The sequence below is a fragment of the Chinchilla lanigera genome, unplaced genomic scaffold (genome assembly GCF_000276665.1).
Source record: "Chinchilla lanigera isolate Chin_1 unplaced genomic scaffold, ChiLan1.0 scaffold00047, whole genome shotgun sequence".
Classification (NCBI taxonomy): Eukaryota; Metazoa; Chordata; class Mammalia; order Rodentia; family Chinchillidae; genus Chinchilla; species Chinchilla lanigera.
In genome coordinates this window covers 14,225,381-14,247,823 of record NW_004955448.1, presented here as the reverse complement: position 1 = coordinate 14,247,823, position 22,443 = coordinate 14,225,381, and the positions used below count along the sequence as shown (strand labels likewise).

General features: G+C 36.5%; 1 long non-coding RNA gene across 1 annotated transcript; it reads right to left on the bottom strand.

Moving 5' to 3' along the window:
* Positions 1-4,116: 4,116 nt before the first annotated feature.
* On the bottom strand, positions 4,117-9,460 carry LOC106149523. Its single transcript, XR_001235769.1, has 3 exons — positions 9,378-9,460; positions 4,634-4,783; positions 4,117-4,491 (listed from the first exon to the last, which is right to left on the bottom strand). It is a non-coding gene; the product is annotated as an uncharacterized LOC106149523 (long non-coding RNA).
* Positions 9,461-22,443: the final 12,983 nt, after the last annotated feature.

The following is a 22,443-nucleotide window of genomic DNA, read 5'->3' as shown; positions in this document are numbered from 1 at the left end:
ACACTGACAAAGAATGTGAAGCTATAGAAAGGAGGTAAATAGATCATAGCAGCTGGGCTCTCTGGACTATTATTATCATGAGATTAATTGAACACTTTCTTGAGTTTTCCAGAATAAGGGAAAAGGAAATGAAAAGAGACTATGTATCTGCAGAAATTATGGCTAAAAACTGATGAAATCTTTAAGGGGTAAGTTGAAGAAGTTAAAAGAACTCCCAGGTAATAATCAAAAAGATACTCACACCCAGCCAGATCATTGTAAAACAGAAGAAAAGTATTTGATAGTAGCAAGAGAACTGCAGTGCCCAAGAGACTGTGCAGTGGTTTAACTGTCCCCAGCAAGGTGCACACCTTGGAAACTGTCCCCAGCGCACCAGTGCAAAGTGGTAGAAACTTCCAGAGATGTTTTAGACTTTAGCACTCAATATCCATGAATGCCTCAATGTTATCACCAAAGCACAGCACGTTCACTGAGAATCAACAAATGGGATCATAACAAATAAAAAGCTTATGCGCAGCAGAAAGAAAAGAAAGTGAAAAAATAATCTACAGAATAAGAGAAAAGCCTATTAGCTATTTTGTAGAAAATAGACTAATTTTTAGAATATATAAAGAACTCAGAAAAATTAGATTCTCAAAGATAAGACTCAATAAAAAATGAGCAAGTAAATTGAATAGACACTTCACAGAAGAAGTAGATATTGTTAGTAAATACAGGAAGAAGTGCTCAGTATCACTAGTCATTAGAGAAATGCAAATGTAAACAACACTGAGATTACACCGTACTCCGGAAAAGATTAACATTAAGAACAAATAATAAAATGCTGGTGAGGTTGCAGTTATGGGTGGGGGAAAAACAACCCTTCTGTATTGTTGGTATAAACTAGGAGAGGGCAGACTCAGAGCCACTAGGGACAGCACATAAGGATTCCTCAAAACAAATAGGTAAAACTAGAAATGCCATCTGACACATCCGTTCCTCTTCGTGGTATCTGTTGGAAAGCGTTAAAGACATCTTATTACAGTGATACATGCATATCCATCTTTATTGTAGCACAGCTCATAATAATTAATCTGTGGGAGCAGCTTATATGTCCCCATTAACAGATGAATAGACAAAGGAAAGATGGTATTTACACAGTGGAGTACTACTCTGCCATAAAGAAAGATAAACTTGAGTCATTTGTAGGAAAATTGGTGATTCTTGAGACCATAGTGCTAATTGACATAGTTCAGATACAAGCTTAAATTATAAAAAGAAAATAAAATGTAGATAATAGGAATTAGAGAGATCTTTCTCAAATGAGAAAGGGGATCAAGAGATAGGGAGGAGGAGGGAAGGAGGAAAAGGGTATGAAAAAGGCATTAACATATGTTATCTGTGTATAATAACTCCACACAAGGAATGTAATTACTATGTAATATAATCATGTTCCAATAAAAGCTAAAAATAAAACACCAAAGCACAAGAGGTATGGATAGAATGGATGCTATCATCAATCTGAGGTTGTTCTGATACTATGTATATTGTAATCCCTGGAGCATGTGCCAGGAAAGTAGCTCAGTGTACAGATCACAAAGGATCTGGAGACCAAGCCATTACCAAAATAGAATACATCCTGTCATTCACTCTAAACCATTAGTCCAACTTATGATGCCATGGGACTTCCATGGAGCTTTAGATATAAACAGAATTTTTAAATTTGAGAACAAATAGTAGGAATCCAAGTTCAGTCCACAGTAATTCAAGATTTTTATGCTTGTATTTTATTTCCTTAATTAAAAATGAAGTATAATACCAGTCATCTATAAGATATATTTAAAATAAATGGTTATGAAAATATTGACAAAATAAATGAACATAATGTCCAAATGAGTTAATTATTAAAATTACAGTGCTTAGAAAATTTCATGACACTTATAATTCTTCAGATGTGCTCTACGTATTTATTTCCTTCTATCTTAAAATCAGAAAGATTACTCAATACTGCACAGAAGTCAATGCTTCCTCTGTAAGATTAAAAGCCAGAACTGGACTTTCCTATTAAGAAAAAAACTCAACTTGTAAAATGTTTTAATTTTTCCAGAAAAAATGTTACAATTCCTTGGACAATTACCAAAGAAATGTATACACTTCTTAGAGCTTGGAAACCTCAAGACTATACGGTCAGATTGTGACAAAGCATCTGAAATTCTCTCCTGCATAAGTGTCAGGAGATGTACTGTTCTTCTCAGTACCACAAGATTTTTGTCCTTATTGAGCAAACATTTCTCCAAAGAGCCCAGAACTAGATTTGCCTGTGAAGAGGGGTCTACGATTTGATAAAGAAAGGCATGAAAAAGTTTCCTGTCGCTGAACACTAAACACTCCCTTTATGTTGCTCCTTAAGATATGTCATTAAATGTGAGTTTTCCATTTCAGACCATTGGTGCCATGGTTGGGACAAAAGCAAATCTTATGTGGAAGTAGCAGTCCCCACAAACAGTATTGGAAATGGCTTAGCGTGGACATTGTATTTGTCTTTCTCATCAGTTATACATTTACCTGAAACTCAGAAATACTCTGACGCTTTAATAAAATCCAGAAGTCAAAAGTGCAAACTAACAGTGCTTTGCTTTTAACAAACTTTATTCTTTGATACGGCTCCAGCCCTCCCAGAGTCACGTACACACGCTCACTGCAAACACGGCACATGTCCAGAGCTTCGGTGTGGCTGTAAGACAAGCAGCATCACTGTCAGCTCTTTGGAAAACAGAATCTCAATTCTCCTGTAGACCGATTTAATCAAACCCTCATTTTAGCATGTCCAAAAGTGATTATACATGCACTGTCCCTTTAGGAGCACTGATTTAGGACCATGGGCATGTCCACTTTTGTTGACCCTAAAGCATGATTAACAGCCTATGTTAGTCCTAAGGCATGTTTTTCAATGTAAATTGACAACTAGAAAATAGAATTAGTAAAAAGTGTCATGCGTCTGACTGTTTCTGATCATCGTTTTGTCTCTCTGTATGAAACTATCATTGAGCGAGGGGCTGAAGAATGGACTTTGAGTGACCCGCAAAACACTAGCTTTGTGCAGGGTGGAATTTAAGAGCGTGTTCTAGCCAACAGAAAGTCTGTGTTCTCCGTGTAGGAAGAGAGCTTCCCAACTGTGTCCCCAGAGGGATTTACTGCTCTATTATAGATTCTTCACTTTGCATTTTAATTAGTTTTGTGTTTTCCTCCCACGTGAATAGAAGACTGTCGTAGTTATGTTGCATTTCTAGAAAATATCCCTCATTGTTTGTACATTTGTCTCAAAAGAACTCCAATGTCTTGCTTTTCTATAGGTCCCATGTGTGTTTTCAAGTGTTCAAACAATGCAGGTAATTCTTAGTAGCTTAAATGATATGCTCTCTGATTTAACTTCACTATTACACTAGCTCTTACAAAAAACCTCTCTCTCTCTCTCTCTCATTTTTCACTACTGGAATGTAAACTTCACACTGAGCTATATTCTTAGCCCTTCTTATTTATTTATATTTCTAAATTTTGAGACAGGGTTGCTACATTGCCCTGAAATTTGTGATTCTCCTGCTCCAGCTTCCAAAAGTGTTGGGATCGCAAGTGTGAAACACAGTATCCAGACAGTAATAAACCTTAATACTAAGGGCTTCTGTGCTATAACTCAGACAGCTATGACTGAGAAAGAAAGTTTTCCCTCAGTCCTCTGTGCTCACCGCCGTGATATCTGTTTCATCGGCTTCAGCTAACCTGCCTGACACTGAGTCTTTCTTTCTTTCCTTTTAATTGGTTTCTCCTTTCCTTTCCCTTCTTTCTTTTTCTTTTTTCCCCTTTTACATTTCTGGGTTCCCGCTCTGTGTCCTGCGCAGAGCTTTCCCCGGTAACGTGCACGGGGATGACCAGACTCTCCCCGTTCCCTCCATCAGAGCGCGGTTGGGACGTTTCCACGAGTAGAAATCTTGCTGTCTGCCAGAGGGAAAGCACCGTGGGGAGAAAAGAAAGCAGACTGGTGCTCTCCCCTTGCTGTGTCCTACACTCCATTTAGACCCTTCAAGTGGCAAACTTTCAACAAAATGTTTATTTTGTTGATTTTGTCTGTTCCTCCTTGGAACCCACTACAGTGGGTTAGTTTGGCAAACTTCAGTCTCTTTTCTTTCTTTGATTAAATTTCTTCCGCTGTAAGCAGCTGGGACATTGGGGCACAATACAGGTCCGTTCCATTCAAATTTTTGGAACACAATTGAGATTTAGCTAATGAATGGCTCCTACGTGCATGAGAAAAATTGAAATCGCAGGTCACTTTCCTCCTGCACTAAGGGGTAGGACATTCACTGTCTTGAAGAATAATTTTCTGGAAGCACGTGGACAAGGTTTAGGTGCCAGGCATGAGGATTTTGTTCCACACGTAGCTATGTACATAGCAGATCAAATTTATTCTTAGCACAGTTTCAAAAGGCAAGGAAATCTTCCTGAAGGAGATCATTTCTGGAGAAGTAAAATACGATAATAATTTTTTCACGAGAAGAGAAACAGTTGTACTGAGAAGGCTTTAAAGTGAGAGAGCAGGAAAAAGAGGTGCGTGGTGTGAAATCAAAGGCGGAGAGAGACTGAGGAGGCAGCACAAGACCTTCCCCGTGAGTTCACATTTTCCGGGTTCCGCTCCTCCCTAGCGCGGTGCTGAGACGGTCGCACCAGAGCGCAGCGGGGAACGGTACCATCCCAGGAAGAAGTAAGTCTCGCCTCCACGCTTTACCACTAATAGCTTCAATTTTGCGACCTATAAACAAAACAAAACAAAACAAAAGTTTAAACAAAACTCCCTAAAGTGATCCTTTGCACAGCTAGGTTTGTGTATGAACCCCAGGCAAAAGGGTGCTGTTTTAGAGGTTTTAAAGAGGTCAGCGATCTATCTGGTGATCTTTAAGACTGGACACATTAATAAAAACATGAAAAATTGGAAGTAAGGAAGGGAGGGGATTTTATGTTTGAATTTTTCATATAATTTCCTGAAGGAATATGTGTTACCTGAATTTAAAGAGTCTGATCTACGTTTTCCATTGATTTCTTTGGCTATACTGTTTAGTGAAAGATGTACCTCAAAATACATCCTGAACTGATATTTGTGGAATTATAGATGCCTATTACTTATCAAATAGACAAAACACTCATTTTAAATATAATTTTGTGAAGTGCCACACAATTGCGATTGTGAGATCCTAGGAAACAGTCACTGACAATTCTTGCCAGTTTATTTTACTTAAATATTTGCAGTTCAGTTTGAATCTGTGGTTCACTCACGATGCTGCTCAAAATGTTTATTGAGCAAAAAATTGAGCAAAAAGTATTTTCAGGAGCAGATAACCTTATAAGAATAATTCATTTTTAAAATGTGTTACTATTCTTAAAAGCAAAAATTTCTGAGAATTGAGATATAAACATGTATAATATATGTAGGATATTTTCCAAAACATTGGTAATAAAATAGCTATTCCAAAAGACTGAGTTGCTTGTACATATATCTTTGAGGTCATGAATCAAGTCCCACAGAGAATACCTGTACGTATATTAAAGGGAAGTGAATGGCTTTGCTTAGACCTGAACATGAATGAGTGTTTGATGGGTGAACAAGGAGATAACCTTGAGGATTACACTGCCCCAGTAAGGAAGTATGTGAAATATGCCACCAGATCAAAGGTTGATGTCTTATTAGGTATTCATTGTTCTTTGTAATGATCATTTTAAATCTTCTGTTATATTTATAAAATTTGGTGAAATTTATCAATAAAATGCAATAGAGTGTATCTCTAAAATAAAGATGTTTTATTAAAATTACATTAAAATTTTATATAGTAAATATATATGTGTACATATTTTTTACTTTCTAAATTACATGTGTGATGAACACGTGATGAAATGCACTATCTTTGTATATGGATTGCAGCATTTGATAAATGCAGAGATTTTTCATTGTAATTGATCACCAAAGTCACAACACCTTCATCGCTATGAAATATCCCAGTGAATTCCTTGCAGAAAGTCTATTTTGTTTTTGGTCCCAGGTAATCAGAATGTGTTTCTCTCAGGGCACATTTGATTTTCCTGTTTTAGAATTTCCTTTTGGAAGAGATATGCTTCCTTTTGCGTGTGGTTTCTTTTGCTCAAAGTGGGGATTTTGAGGTACAGCCATGGCTCTCATGCATTAGTTTTTGTTTGATGAATATATCTACATTATATGTATATAGTTTATGTTTGCATAGCCATCTAATGACAAATTTTTTTCTAATTTATGTTAATTACGAAGAAAATGTCATGAGTATTTGTGTACAAATGTTTTGTATGGAGCTGTGGACTTGTGTTGCATTTATATTAATTTTTATGAGAGAAAAAGCTGTGCATATGTTTAACCTTCTAAAAAAACACAAAAGTTTCCCAAATGATTATACAATGTTTACATGCCTTACAACTCTATATGAGAATTTAAATTGCTAAAATTCTTACTAAGTAAAGGTTCATGCCTACATTGCTTGATCAATATTTCATGCCTATATCTTGTAATATGAGCAACTACTTTGAAGATAACAATGTGCAATGTACTAACCGTTGTTACTCTCCTACAATCTTATTTTGAAATTTTATACCATTGTTTATTCTTCTTTTCTTTAAAATTAAAAAAAAATTCTTTCTAATATTTGGTATTAATTTTTTATTTCTAAGTGTCCTGAGTAGTTTGATTGATATCAAATCATGTTTAAAATCTGTATTATTAGGTGGCTAATGTTGATATTCATTATTTGGTTATCGGTTTTTCTATGTCTTCTGTGAATTAAACACTCAAAACTTGTACCCATTCTTTTTTTAAATTTTAGTGTCTTGCTCATTTTCTTCTCCAGAAAAAAATTGTCTCAATTTCTCAGTTTTAATAAAATAATCTTGTGATTTAGATCAGCAAGTCATTCACGGAACATTTATTCAGAATTACTTATTTTGAATAAGTAATTTCAAAGTATGTATTTTGAAGTATTCTAAATGCATACTGTGTTCAAGTACTATAGATAGGTCCTTTAAAAAGCAAATACATATTTTTATTTCTTGGGTGCTAAATTCTAGTAAACAAATGTGAAGATAGAGGCATATATACAACACAACAGTGACAATAATGCAAAGGAAATAGTACACTCATGGACTAAATGGAAATACATTATCATCGATTCTCCACTTTTAAAGTTAAAATTTAGGGAAACCTGAATAACATTAAAGATTATACTTACTAAAAATAGAAGAAAAAAATCTGTAGGTAAAGGCTACAATACATGTATAGACCCTGAGGTGGGTGCACAGATGCTATGATTACTGCATGTAACAAGGGCAGTAAAGTAAGTAGGGATTCCCAAGAGGAAAAAGAGAAGGAATGACATAAGAAACAACTGCGAATCAACTAAAAGATAAAACCTCTCTGGCTGCTTTGTGGATCACAGATTGATGGGTTCAAGTCAGATTAGTTGAATCTATTCCAGTTACCAGAGATGCCTGGTTAAGGTGGTACTAAACCTTCAGATTCTTCGTACTATTAGAGGACAGAAAGATATAGAAATCTGTGACACTTAGATGTGAAATGTGGGATCGTGAAAACAAGCATTTTTCAAAACCAGTAGAATGTACAACCCTAAACGTCAACCCGAAAGTGAATCTTGACTTTGGGTGATAATGCACGTGAGTGTGCCACTCTGAGTTTGAACACTGTTGGTGACTGATAGTGTGTATATGTAGGGACAGAGTGTGCATGAGAATGCTCTCACTTTTGCATTCAATTTCTGTGAATTTAATACTGCTTTAAAACTGTCCAAACTTAAAAGCAGTTAAAAATAAGCTGGGCAGCATTTGTCTCCAACAATTGTAAACCGGAGTTGTCACCGACGGAGGGCTTCTGAGCTTCTCATCCTCCATGTAACCCTTGGCATCATTCTAACCACCTAATTGCCACAAGTAAGCTCAAGAGCAATACAAGTCCCAACAAACGAAGATCATCCGATCACAAACCTCAGTCAACAATCACAACTATAAACAGCAGCGACCCCTGCAGGATCTTCACTGAGATAACTAACTCTTCCTCCCTCCCCCGTCACAAACCACTGCGTCCCCAAGACTTAGTGGTACAGCAGGATCAATTTACATTTTACAATTCAGTGTTACATGAGACATCCAAGTGCGAGGGGTGAAGTAGAAATAGAGGTGGACATTCGACGTTCACTGCAAGGTGCCTGAATAGAGGCCCTCAGCACAGATCTACCTCCCGCCAAAAAAGAAAAACAGGAAAAACAGCCAAAGGAGCAGCGTTTAGCGCCACGTTGATCGGAGTAACCAGGCACAACAGTGTAGTCAACAGCAGACAAACAGAAACGTAGACATGGGGCAGCAGCATCGTAAGGAAACTAAAACATCCTATCACCTGCCACCCATCCTGGGGAATAAAGCCTCTCGTCTCTGTGGATACATCCGGGAGTAAGAGTCCCAGACGGCTTTCTCAGTGCAGGTTCAGAAGTCAGCTTTTGAGGTGTTGTGTGGCCCCTGTGGGCTGGCAGCCTAAAGGCATGAGGCCTGAACTCTAGTTTGTCTTTGGAAACAGAAGAAACCTCATTTCCCAATGAGCCCTCAGGACTCTGTGACCAGGAGCCATGTCGGTGAAAGAATTATTGTTTAAATTTAGACTGCTCTAGTTGTCAGGAGCCTGTCCCTACCCATATTCCTCGGGTCCCAAGAACGTTATGCTATACTGTCTCAGTCCATCGCTACTTCACAAGACGGAGTTGGCTCAGTGGGGTAACTTTGACCCAGACTCACTACGGACAGACGTACACTGAGGGGGGCGTGCTTCACAATGCAGGAATGAGGAGAGAGTGTCATCTTCAGACCTAGTGAGTAGGGCACCTGCCCTCCAAGACTAGAGCTGTCATCACTCCTGTGTGTGTGTGTGTCGAGATGGAAGGCAATTGTGTGTGCAGTTACTGCCATCCCTATTCCAGAGGAGAGAAAGACTATTGAGATTCTACGGCTCCCACGTCCACAGAGATGTGCTGAGTCTCAAGGAAGGCTGCCCACTCCCACAAAACCACTGGCTCAGAGGGTCTGGAGGTAAATTTTGGCTGGCATTACCGTATTCTACCCAAAGCTAGAATGGTTATCACAAAAATAACAAAATTGATGAGCATATAGAGAAAACAGGAGCCCTTATGCATTGTTGGTCAGAATGTAAATTTGTACAACCATTGTGGAAAATAATACAGATTTTTGTTAGAAAATTAAAAATGAAGCTACCATGTAATCCAGCTATTATACTTCCAGGAATACATACTAAGGAAATGAAGTTAGCTTACCAAAGAGATATCTGGGGTCCAGGGATATTGCTAAGCAGTGCAACGCCTGCCTGGCAAGCACAAGGTCCTGAGTTTGATTCCTGGTACCAAAAGAAAGAAAGAAAGAAAGAAAGGGATACCTACATGACCATGTTTATCATATTTGCTCTGACACTATTTAACTAAAATTGAATCAGAGTAGGCACTCAAGAATAGATGAATGGATAAAGTAAGTGTGATATATATGCACAGTGGAACAGTATCCAGCCAAAAAGAATGAAATCCTATCATTTGCCCAGAAATTAATAGAGTTGGAGGTAACATGTTAAAAATAAGCCTGGCACAGAAAGACAGTTCTCACCTGTTCTCTTTTATATGGAGAAACTAAATTTTGAAAGAAAGTCAACCTGAAAGTAAAACGGAAATCATCATGGAATTGAAAGAGCCCTGGAGGAAGGGAGTGGAAATCGGAGTAGCAGGGTGTTGGGGGATGATCAATGCATGTTATATGTGTAGGATAAAACAGCAAATCCCATTAGCTTCTAACACTGAATGGGTCAAATAGTTTTTTACTACAAAGCAAAAATTCATGAATGAGATATAGGCTGGGAATAAAAAAATTGAAAATGTAAGCAATAGGTTGTTTCTTAAATTTATGAAGATAGGATCCCTTAAGGGTAGAAAGAGAAACTGATATTTCAAAGTGAGAAAGTTAAAGGAACACTATTAAAAGTATAGAGAAGAATCTTCCAGTAGGAGAGAGAACTAAAAATGGTGACATCACAACAGTCAGTGTGAATGTCATATGCATCAGATAGAATGCATCTCATTCCAAGGTGGCTGTAACAAATACCCTGATTCATCCGGATTTTAGGAATCTGAATTTTAGGGCCTTTTGGGTTTCCATAGACTGAAAAAGGTCACATCTAATTATTCCAATGTATTCTCCAACCACACCTAAACACACACTCATGGAAAACAATATAACCTATAATCTATAATTAGTATTATTCTACAACATAAATAAAAATATAAAATGCATTGCATGTCAATTTAATGAGAAAGGGCTCTGAAAAAAGGAAGACCACCTACCCTCTACAGCACAGAATTTGGAGAAATATAGGCAAAAAAATGGGATCTGTATGAAGTAGAAAATAGGTTAACATAGATTGCGGCATTTTGCCCTCAGGGCTATACATTTTTATTTTACTATTATTTACTCTTACAAAAGCTGTATCATCTACTCAGATTTGTTATGTTAATGATCCCTGAATATGTATGCAATTACTGATACTGGATGATGGGATATTTGTCATTTCATACGGTAATATTAAAATATTTTCAATCAAAAACTTATTTCTTGATATTCCTCCAAATTAATTGCTCAATTCTAAAAATTTTTAAACATTTTGAGTAATACATAAAGAAAATAGATGCTTTAAATATTCAGTTGTTTTAGTTTCATATTTCTATGTAAAATTATCATTTCCAATTATGCAATTTGTACTGACAATTTAAGATAGTTTGGAAATTATGTTACATAACTTAAATACTTAAAAAAATTGCACAATTAAAAATGCAATTTGAGAATTTTTTTCTGAGTAATATGTTAGGTAATGTAATAATTATTCTAGGAAAATTAGCATTATATTTCATTAGCCTGCAAAGATATTGAAAATTCATTAACACATAGTTTAGACTTAATTTTCCTTGATGATCCAATTTGAGAAAATTAGAGAATTTAGGAAATGAGAACTAGCAATAATATTTTTTAAATTTCTAAAACCACACCTATGTACCCAATAGACAAAAAATTTAAAATAGATCCTTAGCCATATAGAAAAGGGAACTAGTTCTTCATATCATTTTTTCAATTGATCTATGTATTTATTCACCAAAAGAAAATGCTCTTCACGAAAATAAATATTGGTTAAAAGATAAAAGTTCATACACGTTTCCAGTGCCAAAAACTCCAAATAAATAACTAACAATTCTCTGACATAGAGAGGAAAAGTAGTAAAATTAAACAAAATACTGAATTTGGAATTAAAATTATATATTAGTGCACTAGCTACTTACTGGCAGCAACTCTCTTGATCTACTTAGAGAACTTATGCTTTATAATAATTAATTTAAACAATATGCATTACTGTGCTTTAAAAAGTCTACAGTTCAATCAATATAGAGAGAGCATACATAATATACATGATTTGTCTGCATAAAGTACGTAAGGTTAGGTATACAAAAGAACATCTGATACAAACCTGCAAACAATAGTATTTACACACAACTATTGCTAACCACAAATTTTAATTTTTAGTTACAATTTAAATTTATAGTATAAATTGTGTGTATAAATTTGCTATTATTACCAGGAATGCTATCACTTGTTTTATTTATTTCTCTAAAAAACAACAGGAAATTGAGCCCTAATAAAACCCAAAGATCTCAAGCCAAAGTTCTGTACATGCAGCAGAGAAACAGTGTTGTGAGATGGCTGCTTCTGAGTTAGAGCTCAGTTAATAAAGCTGACATATTTCAATATTTCAGGTAAATTTTTCACCGAAAATGGGTGATTATAAAAGAGGCTTAGAAATGGATGGCACTGCAATACTGTCAAATAAAAAGAACAAACTTGCAAGCAAACAAACAAAAAAAAAACCCTATTCCTAAAACTTTGCACAAATTTATTGATTGCTTTGAGTTTGTAAGGTGACAAAAGACTGTTAGTTATGGGAAAAATATTCCATGAAGAAGCAGCAGATCTCTTCAGGACCAGCAGATACTCCTTTTTAAACTCATCACCATTTATATTACATGCCCTCTAACACTTCTTTATACTTTTCTTTTCCTAGACAGAATCAAATCCCCTCCACATTCTCAGAAAACTTTCAAATTTCATTTGCCTGAGGTCAGTCTTGATTCGATTTCATGAGAACATCAGAAATCAGCTCCCCAAATATACGAAATTATTTATCTAACAATGTGTAACCACAGTTTTTTTTTCTTTGAGACCAAACATTTATTTTATTCTTAGAAATGAAAGGCGTAACATTTTATATTAAGGATCTAATTCCTTTTTTTATTACTAGGAGCTAGAATCTTAGGGATAGAAAAGGAGATCACGGGTGGGGAAGGAAGGGGGAGCCAAGTTAGAGACTGGAAATGACGAAAATGTGTTATATAAATGTACCAATTTCCAGAAGGAAACAGCAATAGCCTGTATTACAACCATGCACTATTTAATTAAAAGAATAATAAAAATAACAAATGTAAAAGGCAAGCTATTTTTGGTATCACTTTATCTCTGCTGTATTTTAATAGAAAAAGCTCTCAGAGGGTAGATATTCTGTGTCTGAACAGAGTTTGCTGCCTGAGGCAAGAGCAAGCAGCGAAAAGGTTGTAGAAAGGGTAGCTTCAAAACAAGGATTTTTTTCACATATTTCTTAAGAGACGTTCTTCCTTCCACGTGAGTGGGGAAAAGAGGAAGTTGCATCCACAGGTATGGACCTCAAAATGCATGACTTATGGATTTCTTTTCACTGAACAATTCTGATTCACTAGAAAAAAATTCCATTCCTCGGTTATTCACTAAATTAAGTATTTAAAAGAGAAGTTTTCAAAGTCTATTATCCATGAAAATAGCCCAGAGACCTTTGTTTACAAATGCTGAGTTACTACTTGCATCCTCAATTTCAGTAAATCAAACATGAGGCCCAGCAGACCCAGCGAGTGTGATGTGGCTCTGTCCCGCAACCCCACACTGAAAACATGACAGAGCTTGATGATGAACCCGTGGAAAGCACCTGCTTAGTGTGTGTTCTGAGAGCACACACTTGAGCATCTCTTCTGTGCAAACACCACTAATCACCAACATGCTTTGATTAAGTGTAATATCTTGGGGAAGCCTCACAGCATCATTTGATAAGGACATTATTTATCTTTATTGATACTTTCACCTTGAGGAAGGCAAAACACAATTGAAGTGATGAACTCATCAGTATTCACCTAAAATATCTCATACATGCTGGTAGATTTCTATATGTTTGGAAAAGTCAAGTAAGAAAAACAAAAACCTACTTTCATATAATGAAAAGGTATAATATACAGGGAAAATAAATATGAAATAGAAATGCAAGAATGAATCTGATGAGCAAATAAGGCTTCAGGGAAAGCCGTCTTTTGGTTAGGAGTGAAATAACAAGAGCCCCGTAGGGGATGATGACTCAGCATATCATTTTAAGACAGAATAATTCTAGTCTTAATGAAAGCCTCAAAATGTGTCTTGAGAAACATCCCGGAGGGTTGTAGAGAGTTAACTTTGCAGTCCTGACTTAGCCCTGGAGTGCTTCTCCTAAGACAAAGAACACCCGGGCCCTGATAACCACCTATGACCCTGCCTGGGTTGTTTCATCCCTTCCCTGGCCCTAGATAAACATTGCAACCATAAAGGAAATGCATGGTTATCTAAAGGGGGACATAAAGAACGGAGTGCAGAAAGTATATATCACTGTGGTTGGGCTCATGACCGGAGCCTGACCCAGTCACGTGGCACAAGGAAAACAACATGTGGCCTGGGCTACATCATTCCAATCTGTTACCATGGAAACCAAAAATGTATATAAGGTGGTAACAAAGGCAGGTCCACGCCCACTTCTCTGACTTGCAAGTCGGGATGAGAGGTGACCGGTCTAAATTAGAACTTTGTCTGTTCTCTTTGGTTTCCTGTGGAATACAGCCCGAAGTTTTGCCATAACAATAATAAAGGACCAACCAGTCATTTCAAATAAAGGAAACAGCAAGCATAGGGGCCTGAAAGCATTTACGTTAAGAGGTACAGTTGTAACTCTTTGAACTGGCTGTTTTTAATAGCTGAGTGCTTTTGCTCTTTGCTCAAAAAGCCATGTACGGCTTGAGGGGTGGGTATGTCTTGAGTTTAAAACAAAACAGCATGCTCAGACTAATCGTCGTGTAAGAGAAAGACACTGTGTTTTCTTTTTGCAACTGAGGACAGTGCATTTTTATAAGGTGAGAATGAGTCTCTATTTTAGTGCATAAACCATAACCAGATTAAAGGCACATGGGCTCATTTGTCTGTATAATCCTTTGAGTCTGAGAAGCAAAGGGTAAAGAGAAAGATGTCCTCAACAGTCGGGGTGCTGAGCTGCTTCAGAATCTGAAACGTTCTGGAAAAATACCTTTGTCTGATGAATATTAGGGGGAGAAATTAGCAACTAGAATTTTGAACTCCGTAGTTCAGCCAAGTGATTGTCACAGCTTCCCGTAGAAGAGCAAAACTTTTATCCACAGCTTCTGAGATTTTGGAAGTATTTATACATAGAATATTTTTAAATGAAAAGATTAGATATCTTCTAACTTGAGTTAAAATGCTGATGGATGCTCAGTTGTGTGATAAAAAGTGGTTTATCCATAGTCTTTCAAGTGTAGAAACTCACTAATAATTGCATACTATTTTACAGCAAATGCTCTTTTTGAAGTTTTTTTAATCCTATCTTTTATGTAGGATCAAAGTCATCTTATGTGGTTAAAGTCATCTATGAAGGAAGACATATCAACTGCTACTCTAGAAAACTGAAAAGAAAACACAAATAAAATTGGGCCTTTGCAGATTGCTAGTATTTCCACTTAAAGACAAGCATATATAAATAGCTATGTTCACAGGTTAAGCAAATATAAACTGTAATGTTCATAGGTTATGTTTCTTCACCAGTGGTGTACATTTAATTAATTCACAATTTTTGCCTGAATGTATATAACCTAATCTTCTCACTGAAAATGTAGAACTACGACCATCTGTTTTCTCAAAGTGAAGAAGAATCTAGGTCTCAAAGAGTTTATGAGATGACTACCCTGCTTAGGAAGAAAGAAGTGGGCACGGCATGAAAGGCAAACGCTGTGTAGCATTTCCGTTTCTAGCATGACACATTTTTACTTCAAGACGTCCAACATCTAAACTGATGTTATTTTAACCTTTACCTGCAGGCTCAAACCTTCATCTGATTACTAGCTAGCGATGAGATACATCATAGCATTTTAAGGCTTGACCTAAGACTTACCCCACTGCCCTGAAGGAGTGGTTTCATTTTTTTCCTGTTTCGTCACAACCGAATCATTGACTTGCGTTTTTATTGATTTCATTGAAAGCTTTCTCTGTGCAGTTTTTTTGCTTCTTTTCTGTCCCTAGTTCAATTCAGGCACGCTCTCAGCCTGGCTGAGGTCACCAAGGAAATCTCCGTTTATATTTGTTGCCACATCTGCGGGTCATTTGCTATCGTGCAAATTTCTCCCCCTACCTGCCAATGTGTTGAACTTTTGCCAAGTTTCAGATTGCGTGACCCAGAAGGAAAGTTCCATTTCTAGGCTGTTTTTCTTATGTATACAAAAAGGGCTTATTAAATCTGATTGAATATAATAATCAATAGATTGATTGATAAAAGTAACTTCTGAGGTATACAATCCAAGCCTATAAAATTGAAAATCAATTCAATCTCACAAAAATCAATATTTTGGATAATCTTCCCTCCTGGTGACTATATTGCAAAGACCAGAAAACCTATATATATATTAGAATCCTTGAGGAAGCATAAGAATTCTATCTCTGGACCCTACCCCACTTATATTGTCAGAATCTTGGGAGGAGCAAGCAGAGTACTGGCTGACACATCTCAGCTTGCCAGGCTACTGCAATGTGTAAGCACTGCAAAGACTCTGTATTATAATCAACTTGATGGTATTCACCATTCCAAGATCACTTCAGTCATCCTATAGAAACTTCTAGATATTCTACATACTGACTGTATTGGTTACGGTTTTCTAGAGGAGGAGAATCAGTGGAATGCATGTATGATAGGGTTCCAGAATCAGAGGATCGGGTATGGGGCAGTCTCCAATGGCTGACTACACACAGGAGAGCGGAGGATCCAGTCGCTGCTCAGTCTAAGAATCTGGAAGGTTTGGAGTAACTCAGACTAAGTGGTAACTCAGACTGAGCCCCAGTTTGAGGCTGAAGCATTGCTAGCTCCCTGGTGAGCTGCTCATGGGAGTCCACACTGAACAGCGAAGATGCTGGAGTCTGACATTCTCAGGCAATGGCAACAGCAAAGACAATTTTTTTTTTTTTACCACATTTAGGGATCACGCTCTTACCGAATGCAAGTTTCTCTATTTACCTGTCAGCATGTTGAACTTTTTCCCACTTTTATATTACCTGACACAGAAGCAAAGTTCCACTCAAGCAGAATGAAGCTTTTGTAAATGCAGGCCGACTTCCTCCATCTTCCTGTTTTTATCCCACTCAAGGTGCAAGACTACTGAATGTTGTAAGCACAACCCCACCTAACCCCTCTGTTTGCTGACTTACACGCCAATCACCTCCCAAATCACACTCTCAGAAGTGTGCTCTACTGTTTGTTAAGCACCTTTCAATCCAATGAAAGGGACGACGAAGATTAATACTCAAAATGGCACATTCCAGTTCATTCTGCTTCTTGTCTATTGTTTATGTGCATTTCAGTCATTGACTCAGGACACATTTTTAGTGCTGAAAGGGAACAATTATAATGCTAGGCTTCACTGCCCGCCCGATTTGACTGAATGGTATGAAGTCTGGCATGTTTGTGCTTGAAAGAACAAAAATTCACCTGCACAAATTTCCAGTGGACTTTATAAAACACCAAATTCTTGAAATCTTACATCAGAGGCTAGATTTCATGTGTGGCAAGAAAATCATGGTTTAATAAGGTAACCCAAAGAAACATCTGACCAATAATGTCAATTGGATTAATACTAAAGTTCATTAAAAATCCTTTTTGAAAAAAATATAAACAGTGCCTCTGTGTGTGTGTGTGTGTGTGTGTGTGTGTGTGTGTGTGAGAGAGAGAGAGAGAGAGAGAGAGAGAGAGAGAGAGGGAGAGAGGGAGAGAGAGACAGACACACAGAGAGAGAGGCAGAGAAAAAGACAAAGAAAGAAGGAGGGAGAGAGGGAGAGAGAGAAGAAATTGTTCTTTGGTAACAGTGCACTCGTAACTGGTACTTTTCAGGAAATGATTGACCCAAGGGAAATCCCTTATGTTTAATATGCATGGGCCTTCCACATCACTCTCTTTCATTGTGCAGAGGGCATTCGCAAAGTCTAGAAAGATTCTGAGTTATCACAACTCAGGGGAGATGCCACTAGGATCTCGTAGGCAGAGAGCAAAGGGGTGCTGCTAAAATGTCCTACAATGCAAAGAATAGATGTCAATGAGAAAAAACAAATTTCTGAAGGGTGGAAAGTCCAGGGTACAGGTGTCAGAAGATTCACTGCATGGAAAGGACTGACCTGCTTTTCATGGATGGTGACTTTTGTCCTGTGTTCTCATGTGGTGCAAGACACAAAGTTGCTGACTGCAGAGACTTTTCTAAGGTTACTAATTCCATTCATGACTTTATAATCTCCCAAAAATTCTGTATCTTAGAATAGAACTTCAGTATATGGATTTTGAGTGTATCTACAGTATAATGGAGTGCAATAATTGATACATATATTATTCTCCAATCATATAAATTAAAATAACTTAATAATAGCATATTCCCCAACATATCACTGGTTGATATTACAATTTTAACTTAATATTTGGCATTCTATTTAATCACATTCTGTTTGGGAATCATACCCTGTGGTAAATTATTTCTTCTTCAGGCGAGTATGGAATCTGTTTTTTCAAGCTTTTCAATATTTGTACAACCTTTTGGCATAAATTATTACCATTCAACCTAGTTAGTATATATTCTCTATTTGCAACTGAATTTAGGCTGATACTGGGTGAATTTATCATATATTTTTATACCTACAAGACAGTCATTTTCCTGTAATACCCACAGGTGGCAGAATCGGAATTATAAACCAAACAACAGTCCTCCAGATATAACAGCAGGAAGAGCAGTTCTGTCACATATTCAGCTGCTAGGAGGAAAGTGAACCCAGTGAAGATCATTAGTGGAGGCAAAGTAACTCTCCTACACAGAAGTTCTGCAAGTGTTGAAGTCAGGTGTATCTAATTTTAAAACTTGGCTTTTTATAATATCATACCCCTCCTGTTAACTATTTGGGGAAAATGCACTAGATTCTTTTAAATTTAATACATATTAACACGGGAATATCCTCTTCTGCATGTTGCATTTAAGATATCACATTTAAACTACATGGGAGGGTTGGGGATTTAGCTCAGCAGCACAGCACCTGCCTGGCAAGCACAAGGTCATGAGTTCGATTCCCAGTACCTGAAAAAAAACCAAAAATAAATAAATACATAAATAAACTACATCGGGGTTCTTGAGTTCTGCTCATGTCCAATTCTGAGGAAAAGAGTGTTGAACATTTTTATAACAGCTATCACAATGGATGCTCTAGTTTGAAGTACAAACTTCTCACTCTCACATATTTATACAGGAAACTCTAAATATCAGATTTCTAGATTCTTCTAAGGATATTACTGGATATACACAAAATAATCCACTTGTTTTAAAGCTAATAAGCATAAGGAATCTAAAGAATAAAAAACTTCTCCTTTTTTTGGATTTTATATGTTTTATTTCCAGAATCATATTTTTATAATCTTAAATTTAATTTCTATTCCATGTATTCAGTATTGTTTCTGCAGCAAGTGCTTGCGATGTGCTATCCATAACTCATTTGTCTTCATCTGCACCATTAAAAGCATGCTGCAGTTGGCCAGTGATCTTCCCTTTGTGTAAAATGATTAAAATATTTCTCTAAAATTCATATGTGGAGAAAACATAACAAGAACTCTAATTAACTGTAAAATGTCTAACTGAAATATCGTATTGAAGCTCTTCAGGTTTGGAAGTCAAATGAATCCTCGTTTTCAGGAATTTCACATTTCCAAGATGCCTGTCTGCTAAAATTTATTTTAATCTTCAAGTCCGTGCTTATGTCACATTTATGACAAAGGCAGAAAGGTAAAAAAAGAAAATTATTCACTTGTCTTTATTGAAATTGGATAAGGTATAATTTGACCTTGTATGTCAGTTCTCATACCACACCGTCCTTTTTGTGGTGTGTTGACTACCATGTTTCTTTCTCTGTTTCTTCTCCTATTCTTTCTCTGCCTTTTTGTTAGTGCTTTTTGTTAAGAATAGTTTCTCAGATGATGTTGAAGTTCCCTAGTATTCCCACAAGTGCCAGAAAGTTGTACTGTGTTTTACTAGGAAAGCTTAGCCCAGGTATGGATAAAAGTGCTATCGGCAATGAGTTCAATGTTGATGAATTAATAATATACATCTTAAAATGTATCATTGGGGGAACCACATTAAAAAATGTAGTGCTTTTTTCACTGACGAAAATGTTCTGAGTTGAGGCTCACAATAATGTAAGCCCATCTTTTAGGACAAATGGTTCAGTATTCACAAATGCAGGATTCATGATGACTTTTTAAAATGTACTACTGCAAATAACAAGAATCAACTGTGTTATAAATTAGTTTCTTCACTTAAAACTGAAGTTCTGCAGCTTAAATTTAAGACCTCATTGATCAGTTTTTTTCTATATGAAGGCAAGCTTCATCCACTTGTCACTAGATTATAGAGCATTTCAAACATTCATTTGTGTTTTAAATAAGAAATATCATGGTCAAATATCTGGGTAAACATAACTGTACAGCTCTCAATTTACAAAATCAAATATTTGCATAGTAAGTTTTTCTTTGCTTCTCTATAGATGTGATACAAAACTTAAAAAGACACTACATAAAAATTTGTTAAATTCTAATACATGCTAATACACATGAAGTTTCAAAACACAAAAAAATGAGTTGTTAACCTGATTCTTTAAAAATTGGTTTATGTGTTTTAAAGTTTTTGGCCGATCCTCTAGCTGTGCAGTGCAGGCTGGGTCTGAACTCACTGTGTAGTCCTGGTTGGCCTTGAGCTCAGTGATCCTCCTCAGCTTCCCAAGGGCTGGGATTACAGGTGTCCCACTGCCTGCAGCTAATTTTATGCATTTTTCAACTTTTAGAAATAGATCAAATACTTTATGCAAAGCAAAATCAATGTTTACCATTCTAGGTGTTGGAGATACATACATGATTTTATTCATCAGAGTTCTTTACAGAAACAGAGCCGATAAACTACTATTATAAACTGCACACACACACAGAAAGGTAGTTGTTATGAGGAGTTTACCAATGGTGCTCTTCACAGAATTAGACAAAGAATCTAAGATTTTTTTGAACTACAAGAAAGTCTGACATGCCAAAGCCATCTTGAACAAAAACAATAAAGCAGGAGATATAGCACTACCTGTCTTCAAAATGTGCTATAAAGCTGCCATAGTCATCAAAATAACATAGTATTGGCATAGTATAGATATATTTTAATAAAAGACGCCTATAGTGGAAAAAAAATCCCTCAAAAACAGAAAAGCAATTGGTCAAACTAAATATCAGATCAGTAGCAAAGAAAGCAATACACAAAGTGCAGAGACAACTAGATAATTAGAGAAAACTCAAGCAAATCATATATCTGACAAAAGTTTAATATCTAGACCATGTAAGTAATTATAAAAAAGAAAAAACTAAAAAATAAGCACAAATCTAAATAGACATTTATCAAAATGATAAATAAGCAATATGATAGCTAAGTAATGGCTAACAAGAATACAAGAAATGCTAAACATCAGTAATCACCAAGAAAATGTGAATCAAATCCACGATGAGTTATCACCTCAACCCAGCAAGTATGGCTATTAACAAAAAGACAAAAGATGAAAATTGCTGACAAAAAGTGGAAAATAAGATACCCTTGGGAATGTAGCTTACTACTGCCATTACAGTAAGCATTCCCAAAGTTCTTTAAAAATCAAAATTAGAACTTCCACTTGGCTTAGATATCCTACTCTCTGTGCATCCATATCTAATAGAAGTGAAATCGGTGCGTCAAAGAGAAATCAGTGATCCTATGCTCACTGCAACACTATAATGGCCAAGAAATACAAACAGCCTAAGTGTGTGACAACAGTGAATGCATAAATAAAATGGATACTTATACAGAAAGCAATACCATTCAGCCATAGAGAATAATGAAATCCTATCATATGGAACAAGGAGAATAATATTAAATGAAAGAAACCAGCCAAAGAAAGTCAAGTTGCACAGGGTCTCACTCGGGTTTAGAATCTGAACAAGATGAGAGTGGAATGATGGTCACCAGAGGCTGGGAACAGGAGGGGAATGGAGGGAGACGGGGAAGGACTGACCAGTTAGGGTTAAACAAGAGTAGCAGTTCTACTATGCTGTCACATGGGAATGTTACGGGTAGTAATAATGTAGTATTGCACATTCGTTAAGGTAAAAGAAAGGATTATATATGGTTTTACCATAAAGAAGCAATAAATGTCAGAGAAGACAAATATCTTGACTCTAATTTAAATATTACATAATGTATACATGCATTAGAATATTACATGCTACCCCACTAATCTGTACAACTTTTAATGTTGTATGCATCAGTTAAAATAAATTTTACACGGAAGTGAATTTACACATTTTCCCCCCAACTGAACAACGAAAGCATTCTAGGTGCCAGCTCTCTATGGAAGAGGAAAGACTCACAGTGGATTGAAGTAATTTGCCCGAGATGATGAAGCTGGCAGACAGGTAACTATAAAGCCGTGACAGCACCGCAGCACTAGGTGAGGCTGCTTTGTGAGCCACTGGAGAAACTCCTCACAAACGCCTGCAGTCACTTCCACTTTGTGCGCATACCCTGAGGTACCCATTATGGTGGCTATTTTTTAGAGGGAAAACTGCATTTCAAACTATCTGTCCAGGTTTACACAGCTGGAAATGTCAGTGAACCAAAACTTTTGACATTTTTTGACCTTTTAATTATTTCTAGCTTTAAAATAAAAGCATTGGAATATTTTTTGGTTGAGTCATTAACACACAGCTTACTTAAATGGTATATACAATACACTTAAGAGTAATCATATGGAATTAGAATTTCTAAAATAGTTTACTTCTGCCTGCTTCTGAGTTACTGAGTAAATATATCATCGGGGCACTCTTGC